The 18,005-nt window shown below is 39.1% G+C and overlaps 1 pseudogene; it reads left to right on the forward strand.

The window, feature by feature from the left end:
• The first annotated feature begins 15,387 nt into the window (after positions 1–15,387).
• LOC143666001 (polypyrimidine tract-binding protein 3 pseudogene) lies at positions 15,388–16,866 on the forward strand (annotated as a pseudogene).
• Positions 16,867–18,005: the final 1,139 nt, after the last annotated feature.

Raw genomic sequence — 18,005 nt, forward strand, 5'->3', positions numbered from 1 at the left:
AGATATTTATCTTCTTCCATGGGATGGGCAATTGTTTATTGTTTGTTTTCTTGTACTCTTTTGGTGCACACTGTGCATTTAAAAATTTTTTTATGTTAATTCTGGGACTTATTCCCTGAGATGTCTATTTCTTGGATCTTATAGTCAACTCAGACAGAGATTTTCCCGAGCTACACTCTTCCTATGAAAAAGGTCTTCCCAAGGTGAGTGCAATGTGCAGAGATTTCCCTGTCTTTCTGGGCCTCTGTCTTTTTCTGGATTGTGGTGGTCTGAGACTGTGTGCCTCAGAAAATCATGTTCTTAAAACTGGCCCATTCCTGTGGCTGTGAACCTACTGTGGATGAGATCTTTTGATGGGTTACTGTGATGGTTAGGTTCTGCTGTCAACTTGGCGAAATGATTATACCCAGTTGTCTGGTCAGACAAGCTCTGACCTGTTGCTGCAAGGATATTTCCTGGCTGTTGATAAGCTATAAAGCTGGTGTATTAAGTCATCAGCCAGTTGATTGTATTCTGTGGCTGAGTACATCTGCAATCAACCAAGGCATGTCTCTACAATGAGATAATCAGTTGGTGGATTTTAAGGAAGAGGAGAGATTCTTTCACTGCTTCTTCAGCCAGCAAACCTCTCTTGTGGAGTTTGTCCAGACCCTTTATTGGTGCTGCCAGCTTCACTGCCTGCCTGATCGATTTTGGACTCCTCCATCCCCACAGTTGCAAGAGACACCTTGATAAACCTAATATTTACAGATAGCTCCTGTTGGGTTCTGTTTTGGTACAGAACCCTGACTAACACAGCTTGGTATGAGGAGTGGTTCCTGAGAAACAGAATCTTAAAAATGGGTTTTTACATTTGGTTTTCTACTCTGACTTGATTCAGAAGACTAATGATTCTGTTTCATATAATCAAGGTGGCACTGACAGTCCATGGAGTGATTTGGCAAAAGAGATACTAAAAATATCACCAACAGATTCTGCTAATTGTAGGCAAGAATACAAGGCAAGGCTCTGGGTTTTTGCACCTTTATGGAGTTTTGTGGAATTAAGAGGTATAAAGATGTTGGCTGGTTGTTGTTAGATAGGCTGGATTCAGTGATAAGGGAAAGGGATGAGCTGAAGACTTCAAATTTGAAACTTTATCACTGTATGAATGCTGTGAAAATTTCCACGTGTGCCCTGAAAGAAAATTTTATTTCCTGTGGTTGCATTCTCCAGATCTCTGAAAACCAGACACAAAGCCTCACTGTGTGAGCAGCAGATTTACAACATAAACTAAAATCTTAAGGTTGCAGAGTGTCCCCTGTTAAAGTAAGGGCTTTTATTGGGAAAGAATGGGATCCTGAAATGTGGGATGGTGTTATGTGGCTTGATAATAATGGCAATGGAGAGATGGAATCCCTGGAATCAAGTGAGCCTTTGTTGAATAGATCTGCAATGGATTGCCCTGAGGAAAGAGCTTCCTGACCTCCAGCCTGCCTTGAGGACACAGATTCCAGCCTCTACTCTCCTCAGAGGAGTCTGCCACCCAACCTCCATCTAACAAGATTAACTTTTTATTGCCTGCTACCCTGTAACAACCTCTCCGAGGGAAACCCCCCTCACTTCTCTGTCTGGAGTGACTAATCCTGTTTCACCAGATGAAACTGCAATGGAATGCCTCAAGGTAATTGGCTTGAAAGACACTTATATTACTTTTCATGATCCACCCCCACCACCCTCTTTTGTTGAAGACCTATTACTAGACTAAAGTCACAACAGGCCCTGAAATGTAAGGTACAAAGTGTGGGCCAAAAGGAGGTAAGCTATAGTCCAAAAGAAGTGCATTAGTGTTCAAATATGTATAGACAGAAATCAAGAGATCCAGAGGATCAGACACATGGGACTATCACAGTGGATTTATCATGGAACACCTGCTCACATACCTCATGAATGTTCAGAGGACACGTCTTTCACAAGAACCTAAGAAATAAATTTGTGAGACTGGCTCCATCATCCCTGAAGAGCTCTGTAGTTGCCCTTCTCTGTAGTCAGATATTACTATGGGAACTGCTGTCACTCAGCTGAAACCTTTAGCACAATGGGGATTATCAGATCCTGAGTTGGCAGAAGCCACGTGACAACAATTAATCACCACAGACAAGTGGGAGTGGCCACTACAATGGACAGCAGACTCAAAGCAGCTGTCAAAATAATCTGACTGATAGAAATAGGGTAGGTATTTGGTAAATGGAGCTGAAGGGATAAGATTGTGCAGCAAGACTGATGGCAAAAATTCAGAAGTGGATAGCACAATACTATCTAACTAATACAATAATGTTACTACACTGAATGAAGCTGAATGTGAGAATGATAGAGGGAGAAGGGCTGGGGCACAAATGAAATCAGAAGGAAAGATAGATGATAAAGACTGAGATGGTACAATCTAGGAATGCCTAGTGTATACAATGATAGTGACTAAATGCACAAATTAAAAAATGTTTTTGCATGAGGAAAAAATAATAATCTGACTGAGAGAGACTTATGGTATTGGCTAGTAGAACATAGGATACCCAGAAGTAAAATGGATGGGCAGTCTACTTAATTCTTGTTTGAGATATATAAGCAGAAGAATTCTAGGTCGAATGAACAGAAGTCTAACTTGAATTGCAAAAACAGAGAATCATGGCCCATTAATCAATTCCCAGACTTGAGATAGTTTATAGACCCAGAGCCCCTTGAATGAGGTGAGGGCCAGGTAATTCTGGGGAGGACCCTTTTACACTGCCCACAATTTACATTGTTAACCTTCTTTCCAGCCTTTCCCAAGGATATCTACAGCCTTTTGCCAAGGTGGCTGTGCAGTGCGGAAAAGAAAATGATAAGATATTTCAGGGATTATTAGACACTGGCTCAGAAGTGACATTAATTCTAGGGGATCCAAAATGTCACCGTGGTCCACCAGTCAGAGTCGGGCCTAATGGAGGTCAGGTGATCAATGGAGTTTTAGCTCAGGTCCACCTCACAATGGGTCCAGTGGGTCCACAGACCTATTCTGTGGTAATTTCTCTAGTTCCAGGATGCATTATTGGAATCAACATACTCAGCAACTGGCAGAATTTCCACACTGGTTTTCTGACCAATGGAATGAGAGCTATTAAGGTAGGAAAGGCCAAGTGGAAGCCACTAGAACTGCCCATACCTAGCAAAATTGTGAATCAGAAGCAGTACCATATTCCTGGGGGGATGGCAGAGATTAGTGCCACTATGAAGGAATTGAAGGATGCAGCATGGTGATTCCCACAACATCCCCATTCAACTCTTCTATTTGGCCTGTGCAGAAAATAGATGGAACTTGGAGGATGACAATGGATTATTATAAACTTAAGCAAGTGGTGATTCCAATTGCAGCTACTGTCCCAGATGTGGTATCTTTGTTTGAGCAAATCAACACATTCCCTGGGACACGGTAAGCAGCTATTAATCTGGAAAATGCTTTTTTCACCATAGTTATCAGTAAAGACCACCAGAAAACAGTTCATTTAGACCTGGCAAGGGAAGCAGTATAGTTTACTTCCTGCCTCAGGGGTATATCAACTCTGCAGCCCTAAGTCATAATCTTGTCCACAGGAAACTTCATCATGCTTCCCTTCCACAAGACATCACACAGATCCATTATATTGATGACATTTTGCTGTTTGGAATTAGTGAGCAAGAAGTAGCAACTATTCTAGACTTATTGGTATTTGTTTGTCAGGGGATGGAAGATAAATATAGCAACCTTCTATCTCAGTGAAATCTCTAGGCATCAAGTGGTGTGGGGCATGTTGAGGTACCCTTCTAAGGTGTAGCCTAAGCTGTTGCATCTGGCCCCTTCTATGACCAAAAAAGAGGCACAATGCCTAGTTGGCCTCTTTGGATTTTGGAAACAATACATTCCTCATTTGGGTTTGTTACTCTGGCCCATTTACTGAGAGACAAGAAAACCTGCTAGTTTTGAGCAGGGACCAGAACAAGAGGAGGCTCTGTGACAGGTCCAGGCTGTTGTGCAAGCTGCTTTGCCACTTGGGCCATATGATCCAGCAGATCCAATGGTGCTGGAAGTAACAATAGCAAATAGGGATGCTGTCTGGAGCCTTTGGCAGGTTCCTATAGGAGAATCACAATGCAGTCCCTTAGGATTTTTGAACAAAACCTTACCATCTACATCAGATAATCTCCTTTTGAGAAATAGATTTTAGCCTGCTACTGGGCCTTAGCAGAGACTGAACACTTAACCATGGGCCACTAAGTTACCATGAGACCTGAGTTGCTTATCATGAGCTGGGTGTTTTCTGACCCACCAAGTCATAAAGTTGGCTGTGCACAGCAGCACTTATCATAAAGTGGAAATGGTATATTAGAGATAGCGCTCAAGTGGCTCCTGATAGGCACAAGTAAGTTATATGAGGGAGTGGTCCAAAGGCCCATGGCCCACACTTCTGCCACATTATATTCTCTTTCCCAGACCAGAAATATGTCCTCTTAGGGAGTTCCTTACAGTCAGTTGACTGAGGAAGAGAAAACTTAGGCCTGGTTTAGAGATAGTTCTGCACGATATTTAGGGACTACACAGAAGTGGACAGCTGCAACACTACAACCCCATTACGGGATGTCCTTAAATGACAGCGGTGAGGGAAAATCCTTCCAGTGGGCAGAACTTCAAGCAGTGTACCTGGTTATGTATTTTGCTTAGAATAAGAACTGGCCAGAAGTGTATTTGTATACTGACTCATGGGCTATTTGATATTTGGAATTAGTGAGCAAGAAGTAGCAACTATTCTAGACTTATAGGTATTTGTTTGTCAGGGGATGGAAGATAAATATAGCAACCTTCTATCTCAGTGAAATTTCTAGGCGTCAAGTCAAGTTAATAGTTTGACTGGATGGTCAGGGACTTGGAAGGAACATGATTGGAAAATTGGTGTCAAAGTGAACTGGAGAAGAGGTATGTTAATACATGTTTCTGAGTGAGCAAAGAGCTTGAAAGTATTTGTGTCCCGTGTAAATGTTCACCTTCAGCAGAAGGTGATTTCAATAAAGAAAGGTTTTAATAATCAAGTGGACAAAAATACCATGCTGTGGATACAAGTCATCCTCTTTCTTCAGCTACTCCTGCCATTGCTCAATAGGCTCATGAACAGAGTGGGCATGGTGGTAGGGAAGGAGGAGGTTATGCATGGGCTCAGTAACATGGACTTCCACTCTCTAGGCTGACCCGGCTATGACCACCGCTGAGTGCTCAATCAGCCAGCAGCAAAAAGCCACACTCAGTGCTTGATATGGCACCATTCCCTGAGGTGATCAGCCTGATATTTGATGGCAGGTTGATTACATTGGGCCACTTCCATCCTGAAAGTGGCAGCAATTTGTTCTAACTGGAATAGTCACATACTCTGGATATGGGTTTGCATTTCCTGGATGCAATACCTCTGCAAAAACTACCATCCATGTACTTACAGAATGCCTTATCCACCATCATGGTATTCCACACAGCATTGCTTCTGATCAAGGAAACCCCTTCACAGCAAATGAAGTATGGGAATAGGCACATGCTCATGGAATTCTCTAGTCTTACCCTGTTTCCCATCATGCAGAGGCAGGTGGGATGATAGAATGATGGAATGGCCTTTTGAAGACTCAGTTATGGAGCCAGCTAAGTGGCAATACCTTGTAGGACTGGGGCAATATTCTCCAGGAAGCTGTGCATGCTTTGAATTAGCATGCACTGTATGGTTGTGTTTCTCCCATAGCTGGGATTCACGGGTCCAGTAATCAAGAGATGGAAATGTGAGTGGCACCACTGTTTATCATCCTAATGATCCAGTGGGAAAATGTTTGCCTCCTGTCCCTGAAACCTTAAGGTCTACTGGTCTACAGGTCTTAGTTCCAAAAGGAGGAAGGCTCATTCCAGTAGGCACAGCAATGATTCCACTGAACTGGAAATTAAGACTGTCACCTGGCCACTTTGGGCTTCTCATGCCACTGAATCAGCTGGTACAAAAGGGGATTACTGTTCTGTCTGGGGTGATCGAGCCTGACTGTCAAGGGGAAACAGGACTGTAACTATGCAATGGAGATAAAGAGTTTTCCTGGGATATAGGAGAACTCCTTGGGCAACTCTTAGTACTACCATGTCCTGTGATTAAAGTCAATGGAAAACTGCAACAACCCTATCCAGGCAAGACTACCATTGACCCAGAAACTTCAGGAATGAATGTCTGGGTCACCCCACCTGGCAAAGAACCATGGCCAGCTGAGGCGCTTGCTGAGGGTAAAGAGAACATGAAATAGGTAGTTTAAGAAGGTAGTGATAATTATGAACTATGGTCATGTGAACTACGGTCACAGTTACAGAACTGTGATTGTATGAATATTTCCTCCCTGTTTTGTTATGACTATATTTGCATTTGTACATAAGCAAATATCTTGTTTTCTTATCATATGACAGAAGTTGCATTGTTCATGTTATGGTATTTCACTCATAGGATGTGAAGTTAAACAATGAATGTTGCTTAAGGACTTTCACCTGATTCTGGAGAGATTTAGCACATTTCTGGTTGTATGCGGGACAGTTGAGTATTGTTAGGTTCTATTTGAAAATTAAGTGTGTTCCTAGGTGATATGTATAGGTGCCAAGTTGACAAGGGGTGGACTATGATTGTTAGTTTCTCATATCAACTTGGTTGAATGATTAAGCCCAGTTGCCTGGCCAGGCAAGTACTGGCCTGGCCATTGTTGTAAGCTGGTGCATTAAGTCATCAGTCAGTTGATTGCATCGGTGACTGATTACATCTGTGATCAACTAAGGCGTGCTCCTACATGAGACAATTCAATCAGTTGAAGGCTTTTCAGGAAGAAGAGAGACTTTTTCATTGCTTCTTCAGTCAGGAAGCCTCCTCTGTGAAGTCCTCCAGACCCTTCATCTGAGCCACCAGCTTCACAGCCTGCCCTGTGGTTTTTGGACTCTTCCACTCCCATGGTTGCATGAGACACCTCTATAAATCTCATATTTACACATCTTTCCAATTGGTTCTGTTTTTCTAGAGAACCCTAATTAACACAGTTTTTTTTTGTTAATTAAGGCATGAATAGGGTGGGTCTTAATCTTCTTACTGGAGTTTTTATAAATGGGCTGAATATAGAAGGACAGAAGCTGATAGAGAAAGGCACAGAAAGCATTGAAACCCAGAAAAAAAGGGAGAGATCAGCAGATGTTTCCATGTGCCATGCCATGTGACAGGTGAATCCAGGATCATTGGCAGCTGGTCTTCAGGGAGAAGGCACAGCCTGATGATCCCTTACTTTGGATGTTTTCATGGCCTCAGAACTAAAAACTTGTGACCTAATAAATTCCCATTGTTAAAAGCCAACACGTTTGTGGTATATTGCTTTCAGCAGCCTGGCAGACTAAAAAATGGACTTTTGCTTCTTAGCTATTTTGGAATTATCCTCTTCATAGGATTTTGTTTGTCCCTTCTATTTCCCAGGGAAAGATCTTCCTCTCCCCAGTGTTGAAAGCTGGAAGGCATTTGACCCACACTGTCCACCTCTACAGTTTTTATTTTTCTTCTTTTACTTTATTTTCATTATTTCAAGCTGCTTTTTGCCTAGAGTGCAAATTCAGGGAAGGGAATTCACCAGAGAGGACTTTACAAAGTCAGTCTTTCCCAGCCAAAGCAGGGCTGAGGATCTATGAGGGGGACACAGTCTGACTCTAAAGTGCCCATTCTTTTGACACATGAAATATGATATTCTCAGAAACATGCACCTACACAAGTGTATTAGTTAGGGTTCTCTAGATAAACAGAATCAACAGGGAACACTTGCAAATATAAAATTTACAAAAGTGTCTCACGTGACCGCAGGAACACAGAGTCCAAAATCCACAGGGCAGGCTGCGAAGCCGACAACTCCGATGGATGGCCTGGATGAACTCCACAGGAGAGGCTCACCAGCCAAAGCAGGAATGGAACCTGTCTCCTCTGAGTCCTCCTTAAAAGGCTTCCCATGATTGCATTTAGCATCACTAATTGCAGAAGACAGTCCCCTTTGGCTGATTACAAATGGAATCAGCTGTGGATGTAGCTGACGTGATCATGACCTAATCCTATGAAATGTCCTCATTGCAACAGACAGGCCAGCGCTTGCCCAATCAGATGAACAGGTACCACAACTTGGCCAAGTTGACATGTGTCCCTAACCATGACAACAAGGAAATGAAGAACAACTGGAAATGGAACATGAACTTAAAATAAAATCAATTATTTTCTTATTTTCAATTGTTCATAAAAATTGTCTAATGCAAAAATTTTAACGATGTATTTTGTGTCCATAGACTATATAATAGTAAAGTATAGAAAAACAATAGCACAAAAGTTGAGGGAGAGATTATGAGGATATGCTTATAAGATTTTTATAAAACATATGCAGAAGTGTAATATTATTTGAAAGTACATGCATACAAATTAAAAATGTATATCCTAGGGAAACCACTATAGAGTTTTTTTTTTAAAGGCATAAACAGAAGTTAAGGGAGAAAAATTTGAATTATACAAAATGGAAATAAAGCAATACATTGTAGAGAAAGAGGGAATAGAGAAACAAAGAAAGGATGGAGTAAATAAAAATCAGCAAACAAGCTGGGATTTTTCAAGTCAAAATGATAAACAGTCACTTTAAATGATAATGGTCTAAGGAACCATTTAAAAGACAGAAATTGTCAGATTGGATAAAAAAGCAAGACCTAAAAAGAAACTGTCTGTAAAATAAAACAACTTTAAATAAAGATATAGATAAATTAATAGTAAAAGGATAAGGAATATATATCATATAAACAGTAAAGAAAAGAAAGCTGGAACAGTTATATTAATTTAATAAAAAATATATTTCAGGGTACCACACAGTGGCTCAGCAGGCAAGAACACTTGCCTGCAATGCTAGAGGACCCGGGTTCGATTCCCGATGCCTGCCCATGCAAAAAAAAAAAAAAAATATATATATATATATATGTATATATATTTTATATATAATATAATATATATATATTTTGTATATATATATATATACATACATACAAAAAATATATAAATATATATATACATATATACAAAAAGATATATACATATATATATCAGAATAAGGAATATTTTCGAGAATAAAGAAGGATGTTGTTCAATGATGAACGGTCCATTCTTCTGAAATGCAGAACAATCTTAAATGTGTACGCATGTAACAGAGCTTCAATATGAGGTAACAACGGATAAAAAAGAAAGGAAAATTAAATCCACAATTACAATTGGAGACAGCAGTACTTCTCTTTTAGTACATGATAGAATGAGGAGGCAGACAGTTGGTAAGACTATAGATGACCTAAGAACTATCAGTTTGATTGACCTAATTGACATTTACAGAGGATGCCACCTGACATCAGAGCACACACACTGCACGCAAGGGCAAGGGGTGCATTCACAGACAACTGCATTCTACATTAGGCCATAAACCAAACTTTAAAAATGCAAAAGGAAAAAATCATACCAATTATAATCTTACAATAATGGAATTAAACTGGAAATTAGTAATAGAAAAAGTATCTATGGAGACCCGAAATATTTGAAGAATAATCAGCAGCTTTCTAAATAATCTGTAGGTGAAAAGGAAGTCTCAAAGGAATTTGAGAATGTATTTTAGAATGAATGAAAATTCAATATATCGAAGTATGCAAGATGCAGTTAAAAGCACTGTTTAGTGGGAAATTTATTGCAGGTTTAAGAAGAAAAGTCTTAAATCAGCTACTTGCTTAAGAAAATAATGAATAAAGAGTTAAACACAGAACAAGTAGAAGAAAAGGAAATAATACAGATTAAAGCAGAGATAAATAACATCAAGGATCAATAAAATAAATCAACTTTAAAAATGTGGTCTTTGGAAAATATCAATAAAATTGACAAGCCAGTAGCCAGGCTAACCAAAAAGAAAAGAAAATGTACATTTCCAGCATTGGTAATAATAAAAGGGAACATCACTGCTTATCCTGCAGAAGTGGAAAAGTAATAAGGGAATACGATGAATAACATTAATTTGACAATTTAGGTTAAATGGACCGATTCCTTAAAAGACACAAACTACCAAAGCTCACTCAAAAAGAAATAGCCTGGATACTCCAGTATCTATTAAAGAATTTTAATTTGTAGGTTAAAAGCTTCCAACAAAGAAACAAGGCCCAGATGGTTTCACTGCTTAATTCTTCTGAATATTTAATATAGAAATAATATCCATTCTACTCAACCTATCCCAGAAAATAAAATGGGGGAAGGGGCACTTCCCAGCTAATTTAATGCAGGCAGCATTACCTGGATATTGAAACCATAAAAAGGCATTACATAAAAATAAACTTATAGACTCATTTCCTTCATTAGCATATAAGCAAAATTACTCAACTAAATTTTAGCAAGTCAGATCCACAATATATAAAAAGGACACTGTATCACAACCAAGTGGGGAACATCTGAGGAATATAGGCTGCTTCAGCATTCAAAAATCAAGCCATTGAACTTCTGGGAAGATGGAATAAGAGTGGCAAAGTTAATTACTCCACCATGGAAAGACAACAGAAAAGGCAGAAAATGACCAGGACAGTGGTCCCAGGGTAGAAGCAGCCAGAGAAGGCTTTCTATGTTAAATGGATGACCTGTGTGCTGCTTTGCAACTGTCATGCACCCCAGAAAAGCCATGCTCTTTAATCCTCATTCAATATTTCTGGGTGGGATCTTTTTTATTCTTTCCATGGAGATGTGACCGACTCAATTGTGAGCGGTAATTTTTTATTAGTTGGTTTCCATGGAGATGTGTCTCCACCCATTCAAGGTGGGGTCATGAATCAGTGAAGCCCATGCAGCCAGAGACCTTTGGAGATGCAGAAGGAAAACACACCAGGGGAAGCCTTTTGACATGAGGAAAGAAAGCTAGCAGACATCGCCATGTGCCTTTCCACAATACAGAGGTATTGTGGATACTATCGGTCTTTCTTGAATTAAGGCCACTTTCTCTGGGTCCCTTAGTTTGGAGATTTTCATGTCCTTAGAACTGTAAACTTTCAACTTAATAAATTCCCCTTTTTAAAAGCTGTTCCATTTCTGGTATACTGCATTCCAACAGCTTTAACAAACTAAAACAACCTGGGATGAAAAAGTAGAGAAACTCTGACCGAAAGGATGAGGTGAGTTTATTGAATCATGATGCATCTGGGGCTGGCTGCCATGTGTAAGCTGGAGCAGGGCAGGAGGAGTGGCGTGCTCCCACACTCCCAGTTTTGAAAGCAGCTGGGGGGATCCTTGCTCACAATCCCACAGATGTGAGCTACCATGTGGGGACCTGGGAACCAACAGGCTTGTTTTATCCACACACAAAGCCCTTGCTGCAGTGCCCAGTGCCTACGCCCCATCCCTGAGACAGGCCACGGTGGGTGAGTGGTTTGGGGGAAGACTGGGGAGACCCCCCATCGGCAGGACAAAGTAGGCAGAACAGAGCTGATCCCACAACTGGCTGGCAAGAGAGACACTCTGGGTTCTTCTGCCTAAATCCTTTCTCCACAGAGGTCTGTGGCAGACACATTATGCATGGGTAGAGAGGCAAAGACGAGAGAGGGAGCTACACAGCAGCATCAAGACCTCCTTGCTCCCCACCCAAAGGGCTGTGGGTAAATGGTGGGAAAGAATCTTGTGGGACAGCAAATAGGGCACTTCTGAGCTGACTGAGTGCTGGAGAAGATGAAATCTCAGTCCCACAGCCAGAGGTTTCTCTACTCAAAAGCCTGGGAATCACCAGACTTACTGTGTTCTCAAGTGGATTTTCATCAGAGGTGAACAGTGCCCTCCCCTACTCCTGGGGCTAGTGGTTTCCAGCATGCTTGAGGGGAAGAGGTGCCCAAGAGTGCCATCTGTTGGGAAGACAGGAGAAGTGCATTCTGACAAACTGCTATTCTGCCAAGTCTTCTACAGAGTTCCAAATAGACTTGTACCCCCGTGGGAGTCCTTGACGTTGGTCTGGCTGGGAATTACTGATAAACCAAGTGCCAAAGGAAGCCTTCCATGCAAACCCGAGCAAATGCAAAATGTTAGGCAAATGAGAGAAATCAACTTTCAAAATAATCTTATCAAGATAATGAAATGCTAAGAGACCAACAGAAAAATACAAAGCACATGAAGATGCAAGAAGATATCGCCAAACCAAATGAGCAAATTAAAAAAACTAGAGGAGACAAAGAATTGGAACAAATAATCAAAGATGTGCATACAAATCTCCCAAATAACTTCAATGGGTTGACTAAAGTCATAAAGGATAACAAGAAGACACTGGAAAAGCATATAGAAAAATTTGAAAGAATAAATAGAAAAATAGAATATTATTTATCCAGAAAAGCTGTCTGTCAAAAGTTAGGAAGAGTCTAAAATTTTCACAAACAAATGAATACTGAGAGACTTTGTTAACAGATCTGCCCTGAAAGAAATACTGTTGGCTGAAAAGTAAAGACAGGAGAGAGAGGGTCTGGAAGAGGGAACAGAATTGAAGCGCATTAGTAAGGGTAACTTTACCCTAACTTTAAAGGATAAAAAGGGAGAGAGGGAAAAAAATAGTTCTGACAAATAAACCAATCAATAGGATGGTTAATTCAAGAACTGCCTCCACAATAATAACTTTGAATGTTAATGGATTAAATTCCTAGTTAAAAGATATAGATTGGCAGAATGATTTAAAATATAATCTCTTTAAAACAGACTCATTTTAGACCTATGGATAAAATTGCAAGTGAAAGGATGGAAAAAATATTTCTAGTAAGCTGTAACCAAAATAAAGCAGGGATAGCTATAATAATATTAGACAAAATAGACTTTAAATGCAAAGGTGTCATAAGGGACAAGGATGGGTACTATATATTAACAAAAGGGACAATTTATCAAGAAGAAATAACAATCATTAATGTTTATGCACTCAATCAAGGAGCTCCAAAATATGTGAGGCAAATAGTGGCAAAACTGAAGCGACGATAGACATTTCTACAATAGTAGTGGGAGACTTCAGTATAACACTTTCTTCTATAGATAGAACCAGACAGAGGACTGATAAGGAATTAGAGAACCTAAACAATGTGAAAATGAATTAGACCTAACAGACATAAATAGATCATTGCATCCCCAAACACCAGGCTATGCATATGTCTCTAGTACTCATGGAACATTCTCCAGGATCAATCATATGCTGGAGCACAAAACTGTCTCGATAAATATAAAAAGATTGAAATTATTCAAAGCACTTTCTCTGAACACAATGGGATGAAGCTGGAAATCAATAACTACCAAAGAAACAGAACTTTCCCAAATATATGGAGAATAAACAACACACTCTTAAACAATCAGTGGGTAAAAGAAGAAATTATAAGATAAATTGGTGAATATCTGGAGGCAAATGAAAATGAGAACACAACATATCAAAACATATGGAATGTAACAAAAGTGGTGCTGAGAGGGAAATTTGTAGCTCTAAATGCCTACATTTAAAAGGAAGACCGAGTTTGATTCCCGGTGACTGCCCATGCAAAAAAAGAAAGAAAGAAAGAAAAAGGAAGAAAGAGCTAAAACCAAAGACCTAAATGAACAACTAAGGAAGCTAGAGAAAGAACAGCAAACTAACTCAAAGCAAGTGAAAGAAAAAAAATAACAAATATTAAAGCAGAAATAAATGAACTATTGAGCAATAACAACAACAAAATAATATGGTAAGGTTTTCAAAGTTCTCAAACCAAAAGTTGATTCTTTGAGAATATCAACAAGATTGACAAACCTTTAGCTAGACTGATAAAGTAAAAAAGAGAGAAGGTGCAAATAAACAAAAATCAGAAATGGGGGGTGGTCATTATCATGAACTCTGAAGAAATAAAAAAAATCATAAAGGATACTATGAACAACTGTATGCCAACAAACTAGATAACTTAGAGGAATTGGTCAATTTCCTAGAAACATATGAACAGCCTATATTAATTCAAGAAGAAACAGGAGACTTCAACAAGCCAATCATAAGTAAGGAGATTCAATTTGTTGTCAAAAACTTTCCTAGAAAATAAAGCCCAGGACCAGATGACTTCACAGGGGAATTTTATCAAACATTCCAAAAAAAGGAACTAACACCATTTCTGCTCAAACTCTTTAAAAATTTTGAAGAAAATGGAACACTACCTAACTCATTTTTTGAAGCCAACAGCACTCTAAAATGAAAACCCGATAAAGATACTACAAGAAAGGAAAACTACAGGCCAATCTCCCCAATGAATATAGATACAAAAATTCTCAAGAAAAAATTGCAAATTGAATCCAAAGGCAGATTAAAAGAACTATAAATTATGACCAAATGGGGTTCATTCTATGCATGCAAGGGTGGTTTAACACAAGAAAATCAATTATTAATATCTTGTAAGGCAAGATGCTAACAAAAGAAAGGGAAAGATCACATGATCGTCTTGATTGATGCTGAAAAAGCATTTGACAAAATTCAGCACCCTTTTCCAATAAAAACTCTTTAAAAGATAGGAATTGAAGGAAACTTCTCCAATATGACAAAGGACCTAAATGAAAAACCCACAGGCAGCATCATGCTCAATGGTGAGAGACTGAAATCCTTCCCCCTAAGATTGGGAATGAGACAAGCATGCCCACTGTCGTTACTATTATTCAACATTGTGCTAGAATTTCTAGCTAGAACAATCAGGCATTCAAATCAGAAAGGAAAAAGTAAAACTCTCATTATTTGCAGATGACATGATCCTTTTTTTGAAAAAATCTACAACAAATCTATCTGAGCTAATAAACAAATTCACCAAAGTAGCAGGTTACAAGATTTCAAGATTAATGTACGAAAATCAGTAATGTGTCTTGGCATCAGTAATGACCCAAAGAGGAGGCAATTAAAAAAAAAACCCATTCACAATAGCAACTAAAATAATCAAATGTATAGGAATAAACTTAACCAAGGATATAAAGGACCTGCACACAGAAAACTACAAAACTTTTTAAAAGAAATCAAAGAGATCTAAATAAGTGGAAAGACATTCTGTGTTCATCGATAGGAAGGCTAAATGTCATTAAGATGTCAATTCTATCCAAATTGATCTACGAATTCAATGCAATACTAGTCAAAATTCCAACAGTCTACTTGTGGACTTGAAAAAGCTAGTTCTTAAATTCATTTGGAAGGGAAAAGAACCTTGACTTGCAAAAAAACAAAAATCCTAAAGAAGAAAAACAAGTGGGAGGACTTACACTTCCTGACTTTAAAGCTTATTATAAAGGATGGTGGTTAAAACAGCTTGGCACCAGTGATGACACAAAAGCATAAATCATATCATTAGATCTACAATTATGCAGAGTAAGTAATCCTTTGTTGTTGAAATATTCAGGCTTTAGAAATGGCTTCTGAGGGAGCTGTTATTACCATGGTGAATTAGGATACACCTTGTTACTCCTCACCTTTGAAGCAAGACTGTTTATATTCACTGTTCCAATCACAGAGAACCCAAGACTGACAATTTGCCTAATCAAGCCAGAATCCAACCTGCATTGCAGGTGATCAGTGCTGTCCACTTAGGAAGCCTGGCCCTTACAGGAGTTCCTGAAAATGAAGACAGTTCTGCTTGGGCAAAATCCTGTGCTCTGAATAATTATTGAAAACCTTTTTTGCCCTCTTACTTTAGAAGTTTTTCATCAGGTATTTTCTAAATTTGGAAGATAAATCTGGAAGCTTATCACCATTACAAAAAATAATCACTTTCAAGCTTTGCTTCAGTATCCTGATGATAATGAATACAAACTATGTCAAAATGACTCTGGATGCCCAAAATACCAATACCGCATGCTGTATTCTGCTCAGTTACATCTCCAAGCTCACCAGCCCCAATGTGAAATATAATAAGGACAAAAGTACAGACTTCAGTTTCTTAGATGTTCCTACTGCTGATGGCCAGCCGTCCCTTGATCCACCATGACTGCTGCTTTTTGTGCACAAAATATAGTTTTCTCACCATATGCAAGGGCTGCTGGATTTGGCCCAGCCATTGTATTTCCTCAAGCTGCATGTCCTTTGGTCCCAGCTATTCCTGGAACTCTTCGTGCTTTCAGTTACCTCCTCTGCTCTCACTGGAAGGATGACCATTCCTGGGACCAGTGGGATGCCAGAAAGTTTTGTTCTCCTCATCACCAGTCTCATTCCTGATTTTATCACACCACATGGACTTTTTATCCCATAGGGAGTGTATGAAGATTATGTTTAATTAGAAAGAAAATGCCTTGGTTGAGGTGGCAGATGCAAGTCAAGCTCAATTAGCAAAGAACCTTCTGAGTGGTCAGAAATTTTATGGAAAAACTGTTTTTTGATACACTGCCCAAGAATAAAAAATTTCAGCTTCCTCAAGAAGGACAAGAAGACCCTCTAAAAAATCTTCCTTAGTATCTTGAAACCATCAATCACCATGCATCTTTCCAATGTCTCCCTTTCCATTAAACTGGATGATCTGAAGAACTACTTCACAGACATTGTCTGTCCAGTGAAGGCTTTCAAATCCTTTCAGAAAGATTGCAAAATTGCACACATTCAATTGAGATCCATGGAAGAAGAAATCCAGGATCCCTTCATAATCATTTCCTTGGAGAAAATCACCACTTGAATCTCCATCTCAAAATCCATAATCTGAATTTTCTGTGGAATTTTCTCCTAAGACTGGACCCTAAGTTCAGTAAAACCTTCAGACATAGCCTGAAACAGCTCAAGACTAATTCTTCCCCTTTCACAAAAAATAACTATTAAACTCTTGCTGAATTTGATGTTCAAACATTCAAAAAATCAAAGGGTGTTCTTTTTCAGTTTTCCCCTTGCTAGTAGGTTAACAAATTATGAATGCAAACTATGAATTTACACCATTGTTTCTGTGGAAATAAACTTTAAGGAAAAAAAAAGTTTGGCATTGGACTTGAATTGAGAGTTTGGAAATAGACCCCCAAATCTATGGTCAATTGATTTTTGACAAGGCTCAGAAATCTACTGATCTGGGTCTCTTCAACAAATGGGGCTGGAAGAACTGGACATACATATTTAAAGAAATGAAAGTGGACCCCACTCTATACAAAAATTAACTCAAAGTGGATCAAAAAATAAATATAAGATCCAGTACCATAAAACTCCTAGAAGAAAATATAGGGAAACATCTTCACTAGTAATAGTAGGTAGCTTCTTAGACTTTACACCCAAAGCACAAGCAAGAAAAGACCAAATGGATGAATAATGCTTCTGTGCTTCAAAGGACTTTGTAAAAAAAGGTAAAGCTGCCAACTCAATGGGAAAAAATATTTGGAAACTATATATCTGATAAGGGTTTGATATCTAGTATACATAAAGAAATCATACAACTCAAAAACAAAAAATCCAATTACAAAATGGACAAAATATATATAATAGATATTTTTCTGGAGAGCAAATATAAATGGCAAAAAAGCTCTACAAATAAACTTATTACCCTCCCCTACCCCAATGGGACATGACTTCCAGGAGCGTGTCTCCCTGACTATGTGGGACATGACTCCCAGGGCATTGGCATCAAGGGATTGATGGTGTCTTTCTGATCAAAAGGGGAAAAAGAAAAGTAACGAAGTGGCTAAGAGATTTCAAATATCATTGAGAGGTTACTCTGGAGGTTATTGTTATGCAAGCTTCAGCAAGATATTGTAAATTGTCATGGTCTGCCAAGCCCCAACCAACAGTCTTTCCATAAACCCAAAAGAATACCCAGGGCTCTATCTGAGACTTTATAAAAGTTTCACTTATCAGGTTTATTTTTCAGAAGCTTGAAACCTCCAGATTTATTCTAAGCTGGAAAAACCCTGAAACCCGGAGATGTCAGTTTCTCCAAGAAAATCAATCAGTTGCACCCCGTTACGCTATAATGTCAA

The sequence above is a fragment of the Tamandua tetradactyla genome, chromosome 22 (assembly GCF_023851605.1).
Source record: "Tamandua tetradactyla isolate mTamTet1 chromosome 22, mTamTet1.pri, whole genome shotgun sequence".
Lineage (NCBI taxonomy): Eukaryota > Metazoa > Chordata > Mammalia > Pilosa > Myrmecophagidae > Tamandua > Tamandua tetradactyla.